Here is an 11,188-nt window from a genome sequence, read left to right as displayed (position 1 = left end):
CTGGCCATAGAAAAGACTGGTCAGAAAAATATTAATATCTTTTATCTTTTTTTGATAAAGCATTAACAGGAAATACCTATAAAACTTTTTTTCTTCTGTGTTTTACAGGAAAAATAATCATCTCATTGACTTCAATGTGAAGACATTTTTTGTGTAATAAGCATATAAAGAATAATACCAGGCCTAAATTTTATTAGATTTTAGTAACACTGGTAGTCATCTCACATTTTTTTTCAGTAGTTCGCTTCAATCTCCCTTTATCTTCTTTTTAAATGAAAAGTAGTAAGAAAAAGTGTCTAGAAATCCTGTCTCTTACAGACCAAACTGTTGGGAAAGGTGAGACAGGAAAAGCCTGCAAACATGATTGCCTGGCAAGAAATTTTAGTCCTCAGAACACTTAGGATTTTTTAATAAAATACTGCAGTAGCTTTGTATATTCCACTTCCATGGATTATTTCACCTAAAAATCTGAATGATAATTGCAAATTTAAAATTTTGTCTACTATATCCTGTAAGATCTCAATGCAAATTTCTTCCCAGGCTTTGTGGAGAAATTTAGTTCTAGAATAACGCTACTTCCTAAATGACCCATTACAACTTGCATTTTATTTCTATTTCATTACAATTTCATATTTTTATCCTTCAGATGTGGGTTGTGAATTATTAAAAGACCAACTTCTCGCAGAACTGCTGTTCTGCAAATTTTCACAATTTAATTTCTTATCTCTAATAACTGCTCCCATTGTTATATAATACATTTAATCTTTTGTATTTTTATAAGAAATTTATTTATGCTTAGATTGCTCAACAAAAAAAAATACTGCCACTCTTCTCCTGCTTTCTTTGTTCTGAGGGGAGAGGAAAAAATGTAGAAATTATGTCAGTCTCTTTTTGGTGCTGCTACTGATTTACATTCAGTGGGAATTACTTAACCCTTTAAGCCTAAATGTTAGTAATTTAAATACAGGCTAAGCACTGTATTCTCTTTTTATAATCTGTTAAAACAAACTGCTTCTGTTGGAACAAAATTCATGTCATCTCTCTCAGACAACTAACTCAGCCAAACCATTCTGGAGAGGCACCTATTTCACCCCATTGACCAAAAGAGAAGCACATTCACCAAAAGAGGAACAAGGTTCAGTAGGGTAAGATTAGGACACTTCAGACTACACACATTTAATCTTAAGGGCTCCATTTTCTGTGGCATACTTTGATATAATCTTCTTCAGTTCCCTAAATATTCAATAGAAATTATCACATGTGGGAGAAAAGACTAAGACAAATAATTAAAATATGTAGTGAACTAATGTTTGAGTGGGTCAGTTATGACACCCACTGCTGAAAAATGGAAAAACTTTAAAAAAAGAAGAGAAAAAAGTCCAAATAATACTGCAAAAGAATGCACAGCTATAAAAATGTGCCTATTTGTCAAAATAATAAAAGTTTGAAGCAGAACTGATCAAATATAGAAAGATTTTTGCTAAGTGCTGAAACAGTTGGAAAAGCACTTTTTTCCTCCCAAGTCCTGCTTTTAAGTTCCTTTGATACAAGGTGGCACAAAGTCAAGAAAGAACTTGAAACAAGCTTCACATTAATATTTGAAAAAGGGCACCCAACGTGTTTGATGTGGCGCCCTTCATGCAAATCATGTAGTCTGAGAGAAATCCCAATAGGAAATACGATTCTTTCTTCTTAGCACTTGCTTTTTTTCCTGGTTGATCATAATGAACTTTTCACACTCCCCTTGCAACCCCTCTGAGCTATACAGAAATGAAGTTATTACTCACTAGGTGATGCCTATTTGAGTAGGATTTTTGTTGCTATTTATTGATTTTTTGTTGTTGTTTTTGTTGTTGTTGAAAGTACAATCTCAGTTCAACACATATTTTGTACTTATTTTTCACAGACTTCTAAACGATAAAACCCAGATGCTCTATCAAAACAATAAAATACCTGCTCTCTCCTAGGATTTTTAAGTGTGAGGAAATGTATACATGATCAAAAATGTCATGAAGCTGTAACATCATGTATTGATTTGAGCAGGGGGCTGTTAAGGTATAGCTGACATTATTGAATAGAGTATAATTTTTAACTTTTAATATCCTGGGGGTTTCAATTTTTTTTTTGAGTTTTAATTATGCTAATAATAGCAAGTTACACCTTCCAGAATTCTCCATATAAAGTATGGAGATCAAGCTGATTACAACCCATCCAAAATCCATAACAGTGTGGGTAGCAGCATTGATCACATTCCTTCCTTTTATTCTTGCTGTGTATACTTCATTCCTATGTATAGCAACTAATGTATCTCCCACATTACACCACCCACTCACTTACACTTTCTGAAGGCATGGGAACCTTTCTCTACAATTTATTTTCAAATTATGTTTTTAAAAATGTCACAGATTTATTCTGGAAATTGTTGAAAGCAGACTTAAAAAAGGCCAGGTTAGGTAAGAGACCCTAAGGGGAAAGAAGCCCAGAGGAGTCCCCCTGTGCAAGATTCACACAGGGACAAAAAAAAAACCCCAAAAAACCAGATATTTCTGATAACAATATTTTCATTACAGGTGTAAGTATTTTAAGGTGAGATATTGGCATTCAGAAAAAAATATTAAGATTGTCTAGGAGATAAATGCATTCTGAAGAAGGTTTAATTTAGGGATTTTTGTAATATTTTCTAGCTGAAGAATTTTGTTATGCCTTTGCAATTGAGTCTTCAGGATTACAGGCTTTGGTCCTCATGGGGAAATCCAACTACCCCGGTGTCTGCTGGAGGTACAACACAGCAGAGTCCAGAAAGTTTCTGGAGTGCACTGGTAATTCCTGGCATTGGTGAACCAAGGTCCTGTGACAGAACGTGTTCTGCTGTAGTTCACTCAAACAGGGAAGGACCAATCAGGTGGGTAAATTTTAAAGTGCAGTGACCATGAGATGGTGGAGTTCAAGACACTGAGAGGAGGAATCACTAGCCTGGACTTCAGGAGTGTACTCTGGCTTCTTCAGGGATCTGTTTGGAAGAATCCCATTAGAGATAGTCCTGGAGAGAGGAGGCATCCAAGCATTGTCCTCGAGATGGCTCATGTCCTCCAAACTCAAGAACAGTCCATCACCATGCTTGACACAAGGCAAGGAAAGACAATGAAAGACAATGACAGGAGACCTGCATGGACAATCACGTCGATCTTGGCTGAAAAGGAAGAGTACAAGGGAGGGAGGGAGGGAGGGAGGGAGGGAGGGAGGGAGGGAGGGAGGGAGGGAAGGAAGGAAGGAAGGAAGGAAGGAAGGAAGGAAGGAAGGAAGGAAGGAAGGAAGGAAGGAAGGAAGGAAGGAAGGAAGGAAGGAAGGAAGGAAGGAAGGAAGGAAGGAAGGAAGGAAGGAAGGAAGGAAGGAAGGAAGGAAGGAAGGAAGGAAGGAAGGAAGGAAGGAAGGAAGGAATAGATGTTGTCTGATCAGCTTAGACACCCATTTAAATCTGATCATGCAAAGGTAGGATTAGAAAGCCAAGTCCAGACTAAAGAGGAATTTCGCAAACTATATGAAAGACAAGATAGACTGCTACAATTACATTAGCAACTAAAGGAAGATTAGAGAAAATCAGGGTTTGCTGCTGAATGGGGTAGGGGAACTGTGAAAAGGACTTGAAAAAATTTCTCAAGGCCTGAATTTCACAATGTTTTTTTCACTTCAGTCTTACTGGTAAAGTGAACTTTACTTCAGGAATTTTAAGTCACTGAGACCAGTGGGAAAGTCTGAAGCAAAAAAGACCTATCTTTGAAGAGTTTCAGGTTAGGATATATTTAAACAAAGTGGGTGAACTAAAGTCATGGGGCTGGATGGGATACACCCACAAGTGGTGAGGTAGCTGAAAAATGTTATTTTGAGGACATTATTCATTATCCTTGAAATGTTATGGTGGCTGGGGGAGATTCCTGACCATGGAAGACAGAAGATATCACTCCTGTCTTCAAGCAGGGCCAGAAGAAAGATTCAGAAAACTATACAATGATCAACTTCACCTTGATCTCTGAGACAGTGATAGAGAAACTGATAGTCCTGCAAATAATTTTCAAAAACATAAAGAACAGGAAGGTAGGTCATTTGGAGTAGCCAGTGTGGTTCATGAAGAAGAACTCACGCTTGACTAAACTGATAGATTCCTACAATGAATGACAGTTTTGGTAGATGAGGGGAAAGCGGTAAATATGGTTGATCTTGACTTGTGGCAAAAATATTTTGATTTTTCTTTTAAAACACCCTTAGAGACATAGACTGACGAAGTACAGGATAGGTAAAAGGATAGTAAGGTAAAATAGAAAGCCTTCTGTACTGATGGGCCAGAGCATTTTTGGCCAGTGGCACCAAGTCCAGCTGCAGGCCGGTGGGCAGCAGTATGTCTGCCCCAGGGGTTAATGCTGGGTTCAACACTGTTTAACATATCCATGAATGACTTGGGCCATGGAAATAGTCCACCCTCAGTAAGTTTACAGGTGATACAAAGTTGAGAGGAGTGTTGATAGCTGAGATGGTTTCCCTCACGTAATTCAGTGAACCAGAGAATGCAGCAAAGAGTGACCCCTTGAGCTCTAACAAGGAGAAAAACACGGCTCTGCACCTGGGGATGAGCAAGCCCACGGACCAGTACATGCTGGGGGCTGACTGGCCAGAAGGCAGCTTGGCAAGGCAAGACCTGGGGCTCAGGGTAGACACCAAGCTGACCTTGAGCCAGCAATGCACTTTCACAGTACAAAAAGCCCAGGAACACCCCTGGCTGCACTAGGAAGACCATTATCATCAGGACAAGTAAGGTGCTCCTTCCTCTCTGCTCAGTCCTAATGAGACACCTCTGGAGTGCTGGGACCCCAATAGCTGAAGGACACCGGACAAAGCAGAGCTGGTTTAGCAAAGAACCATGAAGAGGGTTGAGAAACAACTCCATCTGACATATAAATAGAGGCGTTGAGAGATGGGACTGTTCAGCCTGGAGAAGAGAAGGATGAGGGTGAATCACAGAATCATAGAATCACTAGGTTGGAAGAGATCTTCAAAATCATCAAGTCCAACCCAGCCCTAACACCTCAACTAAACCAAGGCACCGAGTGCCATATCCAGTCTTTTTTAAAACACATCCAGTGATGGTGACTCCTACCACCTCCCTAGGCAGACAATTCCAGTACTTTATCACTCTTTCTGTAGAAAACTTTTTCTTAATATCCAATCCATATTTCCCTTGGTACAGCTTAAGACTGCGTCCTCTCTTTCTGTCAGTTGCTGCCTGGAGAAAGAGACCAACCCCCACCTGACTACAGCCACCTTTCAGGGAGTTGTAGAGAGTGATAAGGTCACCTATGGGTCTCCTTTTCTCCAGGCTAAACAACCCCAGCTCCCTCAGTCATTCTTCATAGGGTTTGTGTTCCAAGCCCCTCACCAGCCTCGTTGCCTCCTCTGGATTCGCTCAAGTGTCTCAACATCCTTCCTAAAATGAGGGGCCAGAACTGGACACTGTCCTCAAGGTGTGGCCTCACCAGTGCCAGGTACAGGGGAAGAATGACCTCCCTGGTCCCTGAAACTATCAATGTGTCTATATACTTGATGGGGTAGCAGTAGAAAAGATTACTCTAGACTCCTCTCATTGTTTTTTAGTGATAGGACAAGAGAGACAGGATGAACATGGGAACTTCCTTTCAAATACAGAGAAGAAAACGACTTTATTTTTTCCTTATAAAGGCAGTCAGACTGTGGAACAAACTTCCAAAAGAGGTTGTGCATTATCTTGAAGATACTAAAAATCTTGCTGCACAAAATCCTGGATAGCATGATCCCTCTGAGACCAGGGGGCTGGACTAGGTTATCAGCAGAATTCCCATCATATTTCAGTTAAACTGTGATTTGGGGGCATGTTCCAGCTAATAAAGAATTGATTCATTTCTTAATGTCTCAGCCTGGTGAGTAATTAGGATATGCTTGGCTGTGGAGAGGTCCCTCTTTGGTTAAAAGGGATGAGAGTACATTATGGACTGATTCAGAGGCTATAGGATAGGAGAAAAAGAAAATGTTAAAGTGGGTGGAGCAGGACAAAAAGGTTTAGAAAAGAAAAAAAAAGGAAGTTTTGGTTTTTTTTAATGAGAGAGAGAAACAGCAAGATTCATGATTCAAGAAGAATGATACAGTAGGGAAAGGGTGAAAGGAAAGACAAGAGAGGAAAAACGAAATAAAAGAAATAGTACCAGGAAAGCTTGTCATAGGAGGAAATAGGAGAAAAAGAATTAATAAAAGATGACACATATTAAATTATATCTTATTTTAAAAAGTGAAAAAATATAACAAGAAATACAGTTTGACTCTGTAAGTATGAGCTCTTCTGCTGAACAATAAAAAAAATTATGTTTTTTAGGATGAAATAGAGAAAAAAGCTAAGTATGAAAATCAACTCGTGTAATGTCCTTTATTGTGTCTGGAAAGAAACATGTTCGAAGTGGTAATTATCAATTTCAATTAATTTTTGAATATGTATACAGTAATATTTAGACAAGTGTGCATCCTGTGAAGAGTTTAAAAAATATCCCTTAAACTTCAAAAATGGAAAAAAAAATCAAAAAATATATCTTTTTAAGAATTAGTAGAATTAGTAGAATTAACTTCTACCATCTCTCCATGTTTCTTTCCTTAACTTGTCACCACTTCAATCATGAAAAAAAATTAAAAAAAATAGGAAAAAGGACATGTAAAAAAGGGGGAGAAAAGAAAAGGCCTCAAAATGCTTAAATATTTTTTTTATTTAAGTAAAAACCAAAAAGTGTATTTTTCCCCCTCTATTTTTTTCTTAAATATATTAAACTTTCTAATTTTTCTTAAAGAAATTTAAAATAATTGAAACATTAATTAAGATATTTACTGAGGTCATAGATAAACTTACCATTATGGAAGTAAGTAATATGTTGTGATAGAGTGAAATAAATTAGAAGATAAAATTAAAGTGGAGTAGTGTCATTATCTTTTAAATTTCTTTCAACTATATCATGTTCTAGTATATTAATTATATGTACAAATATTATCATATAATTGAGGAGGTTGTGGTAACTGGCTGGTACAAATTTCTTTCTCAGATCTGGTTGTCAATTATAACAAATTTATATTCTTCCAGAATCACAGAAATTATTATCACAAACTATAATCATAAAGTACTGTTTTATAGATTTCTGACTTTAGAGCATTATAAAACAAGATAAATACTTTAATAATTCAAAAACTTTACTGTAAGATATAAGACTATTGCTTCTGATAACGATTTCATTTTCAGTGTTTTCAACCAGATCATAATTTCATCATAAACCTTGAACATCATCTTAATTTCATCCTTGTAAATATCAGTTTAGTCTATTTCCTTTTCTTTTGTTGTCTCATATATAGACTTAATATTGATGTATCAAATCAATGAAACAAATGATTAAATGAAAAATCACTATGAAATATTTCTGCACAAACACAATTACTCTCTGCTCTCACATCTACCTTTTAATTTATATTGTATTATTATAAAAGTTTAAGTACTCCTAATATATTATAAGAAACTTACCTTGCACCCTGTTTCAACTCCAATGGATAGTATGGAACTGGAATTCAGTTCTCTGTTGATGGAAACTTTCACATAAATAAGCATGAAGTCATTAAAAACAAGAGGAGAAACTTTGCCCCACTGAAATTGGTGATTATTATTCTACTTCAAAAAGTTTCTGGCATACTTCATCTAAGCATTATTTTGAAATAGTTAAGTGACTGGCTTTTATTACTGCAGTACAGATGCAAGACACCCATCTATTACCTCATATTCTTGTTCCTCCTTTGGATGGTAAACTGGAGCACTGGACTGCAAGGAGCTTGTTGCAAGCTGAAATAACACACCCGCTGTTCAAATTTTTGAATGAATTTTTTCTTAAAAATCTTCAAACTAAAGAAAAATAAACATCATACTTCTGGAACTCAGTGACTTTAGCATTCATTACAGACACAACATGGTATGAGACTGGGAAAAAAGGAGTACCCTCATCCAGAAAAGAAAACAATAATGCAAATAGATATTTTCTCTTTTGAGGACAGTTTCAGTCATGTAGTACTTTTGTCTTAACAGAGAAAATAAATATTTTAACACCCAAAAATAAAATGGAATAGTGTTTTATATATATATTATTTTTTAATTTTAGAAGTACTAAAGTTTGCAAAAAGGTGCTGAATGAATGTTCACAGTTCTCAGTTCACACACAGTTACATTGCTAGGCTTCTGCTATATATTTTTCTTTGCCTCTGTTAGCACATCCAATTAACCAAAGAAGAGTGAGCTCAGTATCATGGTTAAACAGACAATTTGAAAATTGCTTTTGACAAACTGGAGATTAACATGTCCTTTCCCTGATTATTTTTACTAATGGAGATTGAGCATCTGAATGTTTGCACAGAGTGAAAATAAGTGAGACACAGAGACAGCAACAACATGACTGAACAAAACATTCTTATGAAATCACAGTCTGGAAAGTCGCAGAAAGAAAGTAAAAGGATGATTCTGTCATTTGCTCAGCTGTAGAAACAAAATCACTGTCAAAAACATGTACATAGGCTAAAGAAAGTGCAGCAAATCTTAGCTTTGATTGGGAATGAACAGACAACTCTGCTTCAGATTGATGTCAAAAGTGGAGCACAAGGATGTGAATTCTTGTTTTACACAGGGCACTCATGGCAGAGAGAATTCTTAATAAAAGAAGGAATAGTAGGAGAAATCTCATTTTGAACAAAGTTTCCAAGCAACTTTTTCTTGAACGTAGCTGAATAATGACAAACACTCATGCTTTCAATAAGTTACTAAGTTTTGAACATTTTCTGATTAATAAAAAAAAGTACATATTCATCTTTTTGTTTATTTCCTCTGACTCCTGTGAACTGCAGAGGATGGTTTGGAAGCAATTGTCTTCATGGGGTTTGGAATCTGGCACGTATTTTCAAAGAAAGACAAATTAGATCACTGGAAGATGTTTCAAGAGTAAAAGTCTTTTGGCCAAAAGTTCTTGATTATTTATTTTGAGAACACATGTTTGGAATGAAAAAGTGATAAAGGACCAATGTCTGTGGTTTCAGAAAATAGAGAGGGAGAAGTAAATATTGATAGGTTAATTTGAAGTTCTTAAAAATATTAAATATTATTTTTAAATGGACAGACTCAAATTTGACATGTCAGTTTAAATCAGCTGTTTTCATTTTTGTGGGAGGAAAGGGGAAGAGTTATTTATGGCTCATCTATGCTAAATATTAGTCAGATACTAGGAAGGAAGAGATGCCTAGCTGGAGAATGTGTCTGATTTTCTGTCCAAGAGGATAAGCACTTTGTTTGTTCTGGGAAATTTGTATATTAAAGTGGGGGATTTTTTTCTTTGTTTTCCCTGAGTCTTGTAATGTTATTGCAGCCAGGGGAAAAAAGTGGTTAAAATAAAGTCTATGGTTGCTTTACTATTGGTATAGGCTAGATGTGATAAAAAAGCTACAAATTATTACAAGCTACATATTGCAATAACCATGGCTTAACTATTCTTTTTGTCACTTTTTCCTCCATTAGTTGAAAACCAAAGATAAATATTTAGATTTTCATCTCTCAGAGGACCAGCCAAAAAAGCATAGTATGGATTAAGACATGATATCTCTTTGTCTCTCTGCCTTTCTCTTAACCTTTTCATCTCTATTCAGGCCATAGCAAAGCTAGAATCCCATATCCATGTCACAGAAGGAAAGCAAGCAGGTGTTCAGTGCGTTCTTCTGAGCTTGCTCAGAAAAAAGAGGGGGATGCTAGTCTAGGTTTTTGACTCACAACTTATCTTGGACAAAAGTCTTATAAAAAAAAAATAATCCAACTCTGGAGAAGAGAAGAACAGAACTTGCAAAGGGCCCCATAGCATCCCACTGAACTGTGTAACATAAAACTTTTTTACAGAGTAGCTACTGCCTGAATGAGCCCCACATCTACCAACTATTTCCCTCATAGGTTCTGAGGATTAATCTCTTCTTCATGTTTGCATGATGGCGATTTCTGTATCAGGGACAAATGTTTTCTGAAACATCCACCCTTCTTTCTTGTTTGGGAGGCTGAGATTTGCACTTTTCCCCAACCCCTTCACACCTCCTCCATATTTGTGCAGCAAAAAGAACCATGTGGCCCAGAGTAGCTAAACTGTGGGGTATGTCAGGGAGTTCTGCCAACCTTGGCAGAAGGAGTCACGTAACTCCAGCTGGTTGCAATGGCTTGCCTTGTCCAAGAGATATTTATTAGTTATAAATAAAAAGCCTGATTGCAAACCCATTGCAAACTTTAAAAAATTTAAAGTTTTAAATAAACTTTAAAAACTGTTATGAAAATGCATGACCAAGAAACAAGTTTTCAGCAAAATATTTCTGGTTTTCAGCCATGTTAAAAAAAACATCCCAAAACAGAGGGTGGCAGCTATTGAATCCTTCTTCATGAGGCATGATATCACAGAATTTTAATAATATACACCCTCATCCCAGAGAATGCTCTCAGCTTTTTAAGTGAAAAATTGGTCTTTAATCTCTGAGGCTGATTGACTGCAGATTTTGAGGTGAAGTAGAAGGGGAGGGTTGTGTATAACATATACATCAACATGTTTTTTCTATGTTATCCTTTTTAAAAACAATTTCAAAACAAGACCAACAGTAAATTACCTCAAGCCTGACTTCAAGCTATGGAATGCACAAAATAATGTCTTAGAATCTTTCAGAAACAAACAAAAAGGAGGGAGACACCACTTAGTCTAAACCAAACTTCAAAGATAACACCTTCTCTTTCATCTGTGCCTGTGTTGGCCAAATTGAAAGTTCTTCTTCACTTATTTTCATTGATGATGATTGAAAATGAGACACATTCATACACAGGGCAATTTTTTTCCTTCTTTTTAATGTAAGTTTCCTCCACATAAGATGATTTAGTTTTTCTAAGCAGCTACAGCCAAAACACATCTGATTTAATCCTTTCCTCCCAACACCTACTGTAAACCAGCAAAGACACCTGTGAGTAATCATGGCACTTTCATTTATTTCGTGTTTACAAACCAGAGCCAAGCACCAGCAGAGTCTGTGTTTTGGTATTCAAGCATGGAAAGTATGAGCCCCTGTGAGATGTGTGGCAGGAGCT

This window comes from Chamaea fasciata, unplaced genomic scaffold (genome assembly GCF_029207755.1).
Source record: "Chamaea fasciata isolate MVZ Bird 193981 ecotype frontalis unplaced genomic scaffold, bChaFas1.0.hap1 SCAF_3, whole genome shotgun sequence".
In the NCBI taxonomy this organism is placed as follows: Eukaryota; Metazoa; Chordata; class Aves; order Passeriformes; family Sylviidae; genus Chamaea; species Chamaea fasciata.
Note: the sequence above shows the minus strand (reverse complement) of the source record.